Source organism: Oxyura jamaicensis, chromosome 14, assembly GCF_011077185.1.
Source record: "Oxyura jamaicensis isolate SHBP4307 breed ruddy duck chromosome 14, BPBGC_Ojam_1.0, whole genome shotgun sequence".
Taxonomy (NCBI): domain Eukaryota; kingdom Metazoa; phylum Chordata; class Aves; order Anseriformes; family Anatidae; genus Oxyura; species Oxyura jamaicensis.
In genome coordinates this window covers 15,437,833-15,445,944 of record NC_048906.1, presented here as the reverse complement: position 1 = coordinate 15,445,944, position 8,112 = coordinate 15,437,833, and the positions used below count along the sequence as shown (strand labels likewise).

The 8,112-nt window shown below is 37.4% G+C and overlaps 1 long non-coding RNA gene across 1 annotated transcript in view; it reads left to right on the top strand.

The window, feature by feature from the left end:
* Positions 1–937: 937 nt before the first annotated feature.
* The window catches only part of LOC118174311, a 72,101-nt gene continuing 64,926 nt past the window's right edge, over positions 938–8,112 (top strand). The window contains exons 1-2 of the long non-coding RNA XR_004754613.1: positions 938–1,076; positions 1,177–1,278. This is a non-coding gene — a long non-coding RNA (uncharacterized LOC118174311). The remainder of the gene's footprint in view (positions 1,077–1,176; positions 1,279–8,112) is intronic.

Genomic DNA, 8,112 nt, shown 5'->3' with positions numbered 1-8,112 from the left:
ATATTGTAAATAAATTACTCTGTAGGCTGTATTCTTACACAATGAATACATCCCATGGTGAGTTTAAACGTGTCTCATGGAAGCAGGGAAGCTACGCCAGTTTGCTGAAAGCTGAGTAGCAAAAAGCAAAGCAGGCAAGTGGTGACCTTTCTTGCTTGTTTTCCACTTCATCTCTTCCCCAGAGACTGTGTAATGTAGATATTCATTGTATGCCTGAGCACCAGTGATAATGTGCAAGACAATGGAATGCACAGTGCAGAAAGTCTACCAAATACACGCTTTTGTTGCATGAGTCTTGAAGTGATACAATTGTGTTCCTTTTCCAGCAGAAGATGGAAAAGAAATAAGAGGCACAAGAGGCAAAGGGATTATGGTTGATGTGGAAAATGAGTATGTAGTTTTACTTGTACTGTATGCTTTCTAATGTAATCAGGTTTCAGTAAGAATGTGATACCAAATGTCAGTGTAGAAATTAAGAATATGCAGTGTAAATAACAGTAATATGTACTCGATATTACAGACATTTTTCAATAAGTCCCCAATTTGTTTTTACTGGACTATTAGAAAAGCTTGATTTGTTAGAAAGCTTAAGCCTGCTCATTCCTATCTACACTTTTTCTTTGAACCTCATTTTTATTTTCTCCAGGCATGTGTAATTGGTACCTTTATGCATCTTCGGTCAGCCAGGATCTCCTGGGTGAGACTGTCCCTCTAATAAGCTGTTTGAAAGTCTATGTCTCAAGGATCCCTTTTTTTAGAGGGAGAAACAAGAAAGCTGGATTTAAAAGCAAACAAACAAAAAAGAACAACAAAACAAACAAAAAAATCCCCACGCACTTAGCATTTCTTAAATTCTGCTGTCCTTATTTCTCTAAGAATGAAATTAAATCGGTTCTCAACACTTTTGAATAATGATTTGCTCTATGAAACTGAATTAGCAGTTCTGAAAATATTTTTCAGGGCCCTGTGCCCACTCACTCTGAGACTAGGCAGACACCTTGCTGTGCTGTGTTGCTTCAACTTCCTTGTTTCCTGGCAGTGGATTGAGTCAGGAGGAGACCCAAATCATAGCTGAGGTTTTTAGACACCTTTTACTGATTAGAATGTTAATGGCTTTAAGCTGTAATTATTAATAGAAGATATCAGCTCACACGATACTTTTACCTATTCCTGCAGACAGACCACATGCAGATACGCATTCACAGCTGCGTGGTTGGAGCTACAGCTGGGATACCCAGAAGCAGAGGATCAGACCAACATCAGACCAACGGCTTGCAAGTAGGTTTTCAGAAAGTCCCTTAGAGCGTCTTTTGTTCCATTAGATGTATGCATAATCTTTTTGTCTTTGCTGCTTATATCAGCCACTGTCTTGTGTATACACGCTGACAGTGTATAAACACCATGGTTTACAGTTTGCCCTGTTGGTACTATTCTGATACCCCAATATCTATAGCTTCTTCCTACCTCATCTCCCCTTGTCTGAGATGAATGTAATACATGGACTCAGTTTCACCCAGTCATCAAAATTCTGCATGCATATTAATTACAGAATCATTGTTTAATCTTCCAGGTCATTTTCCGTATCTCAGGGGCTTCTGTGAATTCTTAGGATAATCTTCTACTGTCCACCCCCCTGTCCCAGCCTAGCGTGTTTATTGGGAGTATTGTTGTTTGCTTTACCTAACTAATATTCATCTCTGAACAAGTTCTATTTGTTTCTTATTTTTCCATTAATAGTCCCGGACTGGTAGGTTTTATTGATGTCAACATCAGTGACTGTGAAGGAACCATCTCATAATTTTCAGCTGCCTCCATTTTAAGAAAATAAATGAAGGACATAAAGGTTTTTAAGACAATGAATTAATGGAAGTGTAGATTCATTATATCAAGCACTACTTTTGATGTACACAGAGAAAATGTTGTATATTCTTCTGTATTTCTATGAATTCCTTGTTTTTTAAGTTTTCCTTTTACCATTTGCTGAAAATACCTTTACTCTGTGAACATGTCTTTTCAGCCAAAATGAGATGAGATACAATGGATGACGAGGAGCTGTTTGGGGGATGGGAGGGCAGGAAGCATTACCAGCCATTTATAAATGTTTCTTTCATAGCAGGCATGGTTTAGTGATGAGGGTCATTCATATCAGTATTTCCATGGTGTCCTTAATGTCAATTAATTTTTTTCAAGTCAACAACAACAACAACAAACCACACCTGGATTGTCCTCATTAAGGTTAATGCAATTTCTGACCAAGAACTGTATCTGTATGTTATATGAGGAAAACAGCATGTAAAATATAACAGCAGTTTTCAGTGATTTATAACCTCTACTTTTCTATGATTTTTAATCATTAAAGAGTATGTAAAAACATTTTATACACAATATTTTATCTTACATTTATTTTTATATTTCTCCCTAGCAGTTTATTGCTATAGATATATCACCATTACTATAGACATTTATGGTGCCATTAAAATTCAATGCCACCATAAATTCACACTCCTTAATGTGTTGACATTTGTAACAGCTTCCACAAGGGCGTATTTTACACTGAAAGTGAAACTTGGAGTAGAAACTTCTTTAAAATTTAAGGTGTAGGCAAAGGAAAAAAATGTCTTTGCTTTCAATAAGTTAGGTAACTTGGATGAGACATTCTGTTGCACCTCACTTTTGGGATTCATTTGTTCAGGCCACTTCAAACAGGCTCAAAGTGAAACACAATATAAAATAGTAATAGAAAAGCAATTATTTACCAGCTGACACACAAAATCTAGACAGTATATAATGAGCTATTAGAATAAGAATTAGCATCGTAATTCTTTCTAAGGTACCTGAAAGGTCTTTGCTGCCCCTACAGGCTGTCCCATTAGTCAGGAGAGGAAAGGCTGGCCTCCCCACACAGCTCTCTGGGACAAACAGCCAGTGCTGCCAAGTTACCTTCCACAGGGTCAGTTGATACTGATGGCACTGATGGTTTAACCTGATTACCTGGTCAGCTCTTCCTGACTATCCTAACTCAACTGACTGGTCTTCATTTTTTACTTTTTTATTTTTATCCCATTCAAATCTTTGTATGCTGATGTTTTCTCCCTTTAATTCTTGCTTCTGTCTCAACAGTCCCATCTCTGCCAGTAATTATTACCTTTCTGATCCCTTTACGGACTTTCTCACAGCTCTTTGTCAGCAATCTCAGTAGACATTAGGCAGCTGTGCAGGCTTCAGCCTATCCTGAGCTATGGATTCATGATCTGCTGGCTGCTAAACAGCCTGTGGTGGGAGGAAGCTTACAGCACAGATTACAGAAAACAGGTTACAGCTGATGGCTTTTGTTTTATATTTTTAAGTGTCTTAATATTTTGTGGAGTGAGAGTATATGCTTTACCTAGACAAGTTAAAAAAAGAGACAATTCTGAATCCTGAATGTTTGAGACTATTTAAAGATTATTTAGTGTTTATTTTGCCAGTTAATTTTAAATGGCAGCTGTCACCTATGGAATAGACATTGTCTTAATTAATTTGTTTATAAAATAGAACATATCCTGCAGTTTTCACCCAGAAAATCTATCACAGTACAGTGCCAAAATATCTCTTCCTATAAGCGTTCAGAATTTTTTAAAGCCAGTGCATCTATTATTTATTATAACTCACCTAAACTAATTCTTGTAAATGAAGAATTTGATCTAGATTCTCTGTGAATTTTGATCAAGTTGCACAGAAATAGGCATTCAGGAAAAGTCTCCCATAGACCCTCTAAATGGGGAAATCACACACATAACCTACTTTATTGTGATAGATTATCTCACCCTTCTAAATTGGGAACCTTATGTTTCTGTCTTCTGCACTGCTTCATCACAGGCAGTAAACACAAGCCAAGTTACATTCCTCTCTGACCAGAACAGGATCTCATCCATAGGGTAGTAGTATATCACATGTTTTGCAAAGTCAAAAAGCACTTTACATATATTACATATCTTCTTGAAGGTGTTGCTCACACAGAATGCTTAGTAAAGACTTCAGCTTTGTACTTCCCCCCAAACCTTTCACTGTTAGTTCTGAGGATACAAAAGCCCACTTTAGCTCTAAAAGAAAACAACAGGAAATCAGAACTGAAGCCAAAGTGCTTACTCTCTTCTAACACAGGACAGTCAGGCAAGAATCTCATATTAGTTTCTTAATCATGGGAAAAATAGACTGCAGAGGAGGCATTAGCACAGAGGTGAATGCAACTGAAAATAAAGTTTTTTTTTTTTTTTAATGTTTTTTAGATAAATTCAAAAATGAAAATACATTTTGAGATTTTAAAGTATCTGTGATAATGGTCAAAGTTACCATTCACCTTTACTTTGCATCACACATAGGTAACTCATTTTGATATGAAAGGGAGCAGCAGAGTAGCAGTGCGGGACAAATTGCAAAGAAAATACATACACGGTGCCTTCTTGGAAATCCCAGCCCCTTCAAAGGAAGGTAAGTGTGAATACCATCAAAACTATCACTCAAGGTCTTTCAGCAAGTGGAAAGACTATAGTTTAAGATGTCTAAAACTTTATGAAACATCTGCCACTACTGACTGCTATTCAGTTCACCTTTGAAGCATTTCCTTCTGGCCTGTGCTGTTCTGCATTTGAGGTTGTGATTTTAAACATACTTTTGCTTGGGGAGGGTGGGATGGGGAATGAATGAGAGACAGATAACAGAAATTTGCAGCTCGTTTTTCTCCATGGCACACACTTGTGGCACTTTCACTTCACCAGGACTTCTAAGCTTATGTTTACATCTACCTATAGAGTCCAGCATTAACACAGACTTAATGTGGTAAAAATGTGGGAGTGACTAAGCATGACCATAGCTGAGGAGAATAATAATCCCATAGGGATTACAGCTGTTGATCAAGAGATTTGTCAAGGAATTGCTGGGAGTCATGAACTATTATGATAGCTGATGGGAAATTCCGGAGATACTCCTATCTGCAGTCTATTATTACTTAAATGGCAGACATAACCAAATGCAAAATACATTTATATGTATAGGCAACACATACAATTTATTTAACACAGAATGTGTAAGGAGTGTGAAAGAGTCAGTAGATTATATGTGCATATTTTCAAGAATCCCACTAGTAATACCTAACAAAAGCTGAATGAATTACTAGATTTCCTATGTAGTGTTAAGTAATTAGTGTGGGTTATATAGCTATACACACATCTGATAGTCAGTAACAGGAAGATGAAAGAGCTGCAAAACTGAAACAAAGCAAAATATTGAAACAGTTAAATGTTCACTAATACAGTCAAAGACAGATTTTAACAACTTTATTTCATGCCTCAGTTAGTGCGAGGAGCTGTTCTGATTGCAGTGCTGTGATAAAGCATAAGTGCAAAGCTATAAATACAATATTAATTTAATATTAATTTCAATATTAGGAATATAGTATTGATTTTGTCATCATTTAGTTCAACTGTATTTTTTAACATGCACCCAGCTACACAACTAGAAGCTTCACAAGCTAAAGAGAAAGTAAGATCAGCCAAGTGCTCCTGGAAAAGTTAAAAGTAAAGCAAAGAAAGATAATTTTTAGCACAAAAGTAGAGAGTATTTTCATCACCTGTTTTTCAGCATAGTTCACAGAGATACTGCTCTACTCAAAGCTCTCTTTAAAGTAAAAATTGAGAGACCTGGAGGGCTTGTGGTCATTAATGATGTCACAGGACTTTCTATACAAAGTGGCTTGTTAGCACTAGGTTCTGACTAACTCATGCCATTACTTTCAGCCAACTTAAATTACCCTTCAGTTTCAATTATAGTGAGAGATTCTGGGAGCAAAATCTGATGAAGTTAACCAGGAGGAGATTATGGGATCACAAATGGAGAGTACCTAAATCAGGAACAAAAGTTTGCTAATGGAAGTTTTACAGTCAAACAGAAATAAATAAATAAATAAATAAATAAATAAATTACAAATGGTGCTGACAGGAAGTCAAAACAAGAGGGATTCACTTTAGGAAAAAAGGTGTTAGTTACCAATTGTAAATACAGAATCATAGAAACATTAAGGTTGGAAAAGACTTTCAATATCATCTCATCCAAACATCACCCTACTAACAATGTCACCCACTAAAACATGTCACTAAGTGTCAGGTCCAACCTTTCCTTGAACACCTGCAGGAACGGTGACTCCACCATCTCCCTGGGCAACTCGTTCCAATGCCTGACTGCTCTTTCTAAGAGGAAATGTCTCCTCATTTCCAACCTGAAGCTCCCCTGACGCAACTTGAGGCCATTCCCTGTAGTCCTATCACTGGTTACCTGTGAGAAGAGGACAACCCCCAGCTCCCCACACCTTCCTTTCAAGTACCTGTAGAGAACAATGAGGTCTCCCCTGAACCTCCTCTTCTCCAGACCAAACACCCCCAGCTCCCTCAGCTGCTCCTCACAGGACTTGTGTTCCAGGCCCTTCACTAGCTTTGTAGCCCTTCTCTGGACAAATTCCAGGGCCTCGATGTTCTTCTTGTAGTGAGGGGCCCAAAACTGAATACAGTACTTGAGGTGCAGCCTCATCAGAGCAGAGTACAAGGGGACGAAAAAAGGGCTGTTGTGGGTTAACCCCAGTAGGTACCCCAAAATCACCCAGCTGCTTGCTCACTCACCTCCAGGGGGATGAGGGAGACAATAAGAAGGTAAAAGTGACAAAACTTGAATCAAGGAACTCATTCACCATTGCTATTGGCAGGCTACCAGTACAGCAGTGAAACGATTCTTTCTTCATTAGAAGTAGGTGTAGGTTTGTCAACAGCCTCTGTTGCTTTCTACTCTAACCATTATGTGTATCTGGTTTAGAAATTCTTTCTCATCATGTCCTATGTATTTTATATCACATGATTTTAAATCAGTTTGAACATAATTCACAATTTTAGAATGAAAATATTTTTTTTTTCCACATTGCATATGAAATATCTAATTGCTATTTATGATATGTAAGATTTATCGCACTCACGAGGAGAGGCTTTTAAAATTTATTAGTCTTCACCTTACTTGAATTATAAACTGTTCATTTCATTCAAGAGAGAAAAATCCATGTCTTGTGAATGGTTATCATGCCTCTTTTATATGCATTTATTTCTCTTCTTAATGGTTTGAACAATAATGTTTGAGTTATTATTATTGCATAAAGACGTCAACCATTTCTGCAATAATGAAGCTGATTTGGCAGAAAATAGCCTGGTGCTCCTGGGTCTAAAAGGCTTTGGAAACATATCAAAGTTGGGGAAACAGTAGATTTGACTTGACTGAAAGGGAGAGAAGCAAGTATTGTTTGCAGTGTGTTTCTTTGATTGCTTTTAATTTGCCTTTCCCACAACCCTGCTTGTGATAAGCACTGCCAGTAATGATCCCTGATGCTTCTGGGGTTCAACGTCTGGGACTGCAATGTGAATCCCCACTTAAATACTGAAACATATCTGCCTAGATCTGTTTCTTCCAGTGAGCTACTCAGAGACGAACAAATGGCTTTCACAGTCAGAAAAGCAAAGTTATACTTGATTAGTCAAGTTTTTTAACAGAAAAGAATCCAAAAGACTAGGTAAAACAGAACTGAGATAGGAAACTTCATAAGCAATTCCTGTCTGCATGCTGTCCTTGCTTCTAGTCAGAACTAACTTGGTATCAGCAAACTGCAGCGTCTCCTAGCTCATAGTGTTGTTTTTTGGTTTTTATTATCTTACATCATCCTGAGGCCTGATTATCTGCTCACATAATATATTGTGTGTGTCTCTCTCCTTGAACCACCAGCTCCCTGCTATGACTATTTTGCCAAGCCCTGCAGCTTCTAACCCTTTCTCCCAGGCACATTCTGTTGTTTACTGAGAAAACGAGCATGCACAGCATTCACACGTTCACAGTTTTCACCAGATCCAATCTCTGTCTTTTAGGGAAACATGCTATATAAACTGAGAACAAACCTTTATTTGTCTTTGGCATGAACAGACATGGTAAATTTAATCAAATGAAAATTCTCCTTCATTATCTGTTAGGGAGAGGTGCCATAAGCAAATTGTTCCTTTGACTTTTTTTTTTTTTTTTTTTTTTTTTTTTTTTTTTTTTTTTTTAAAC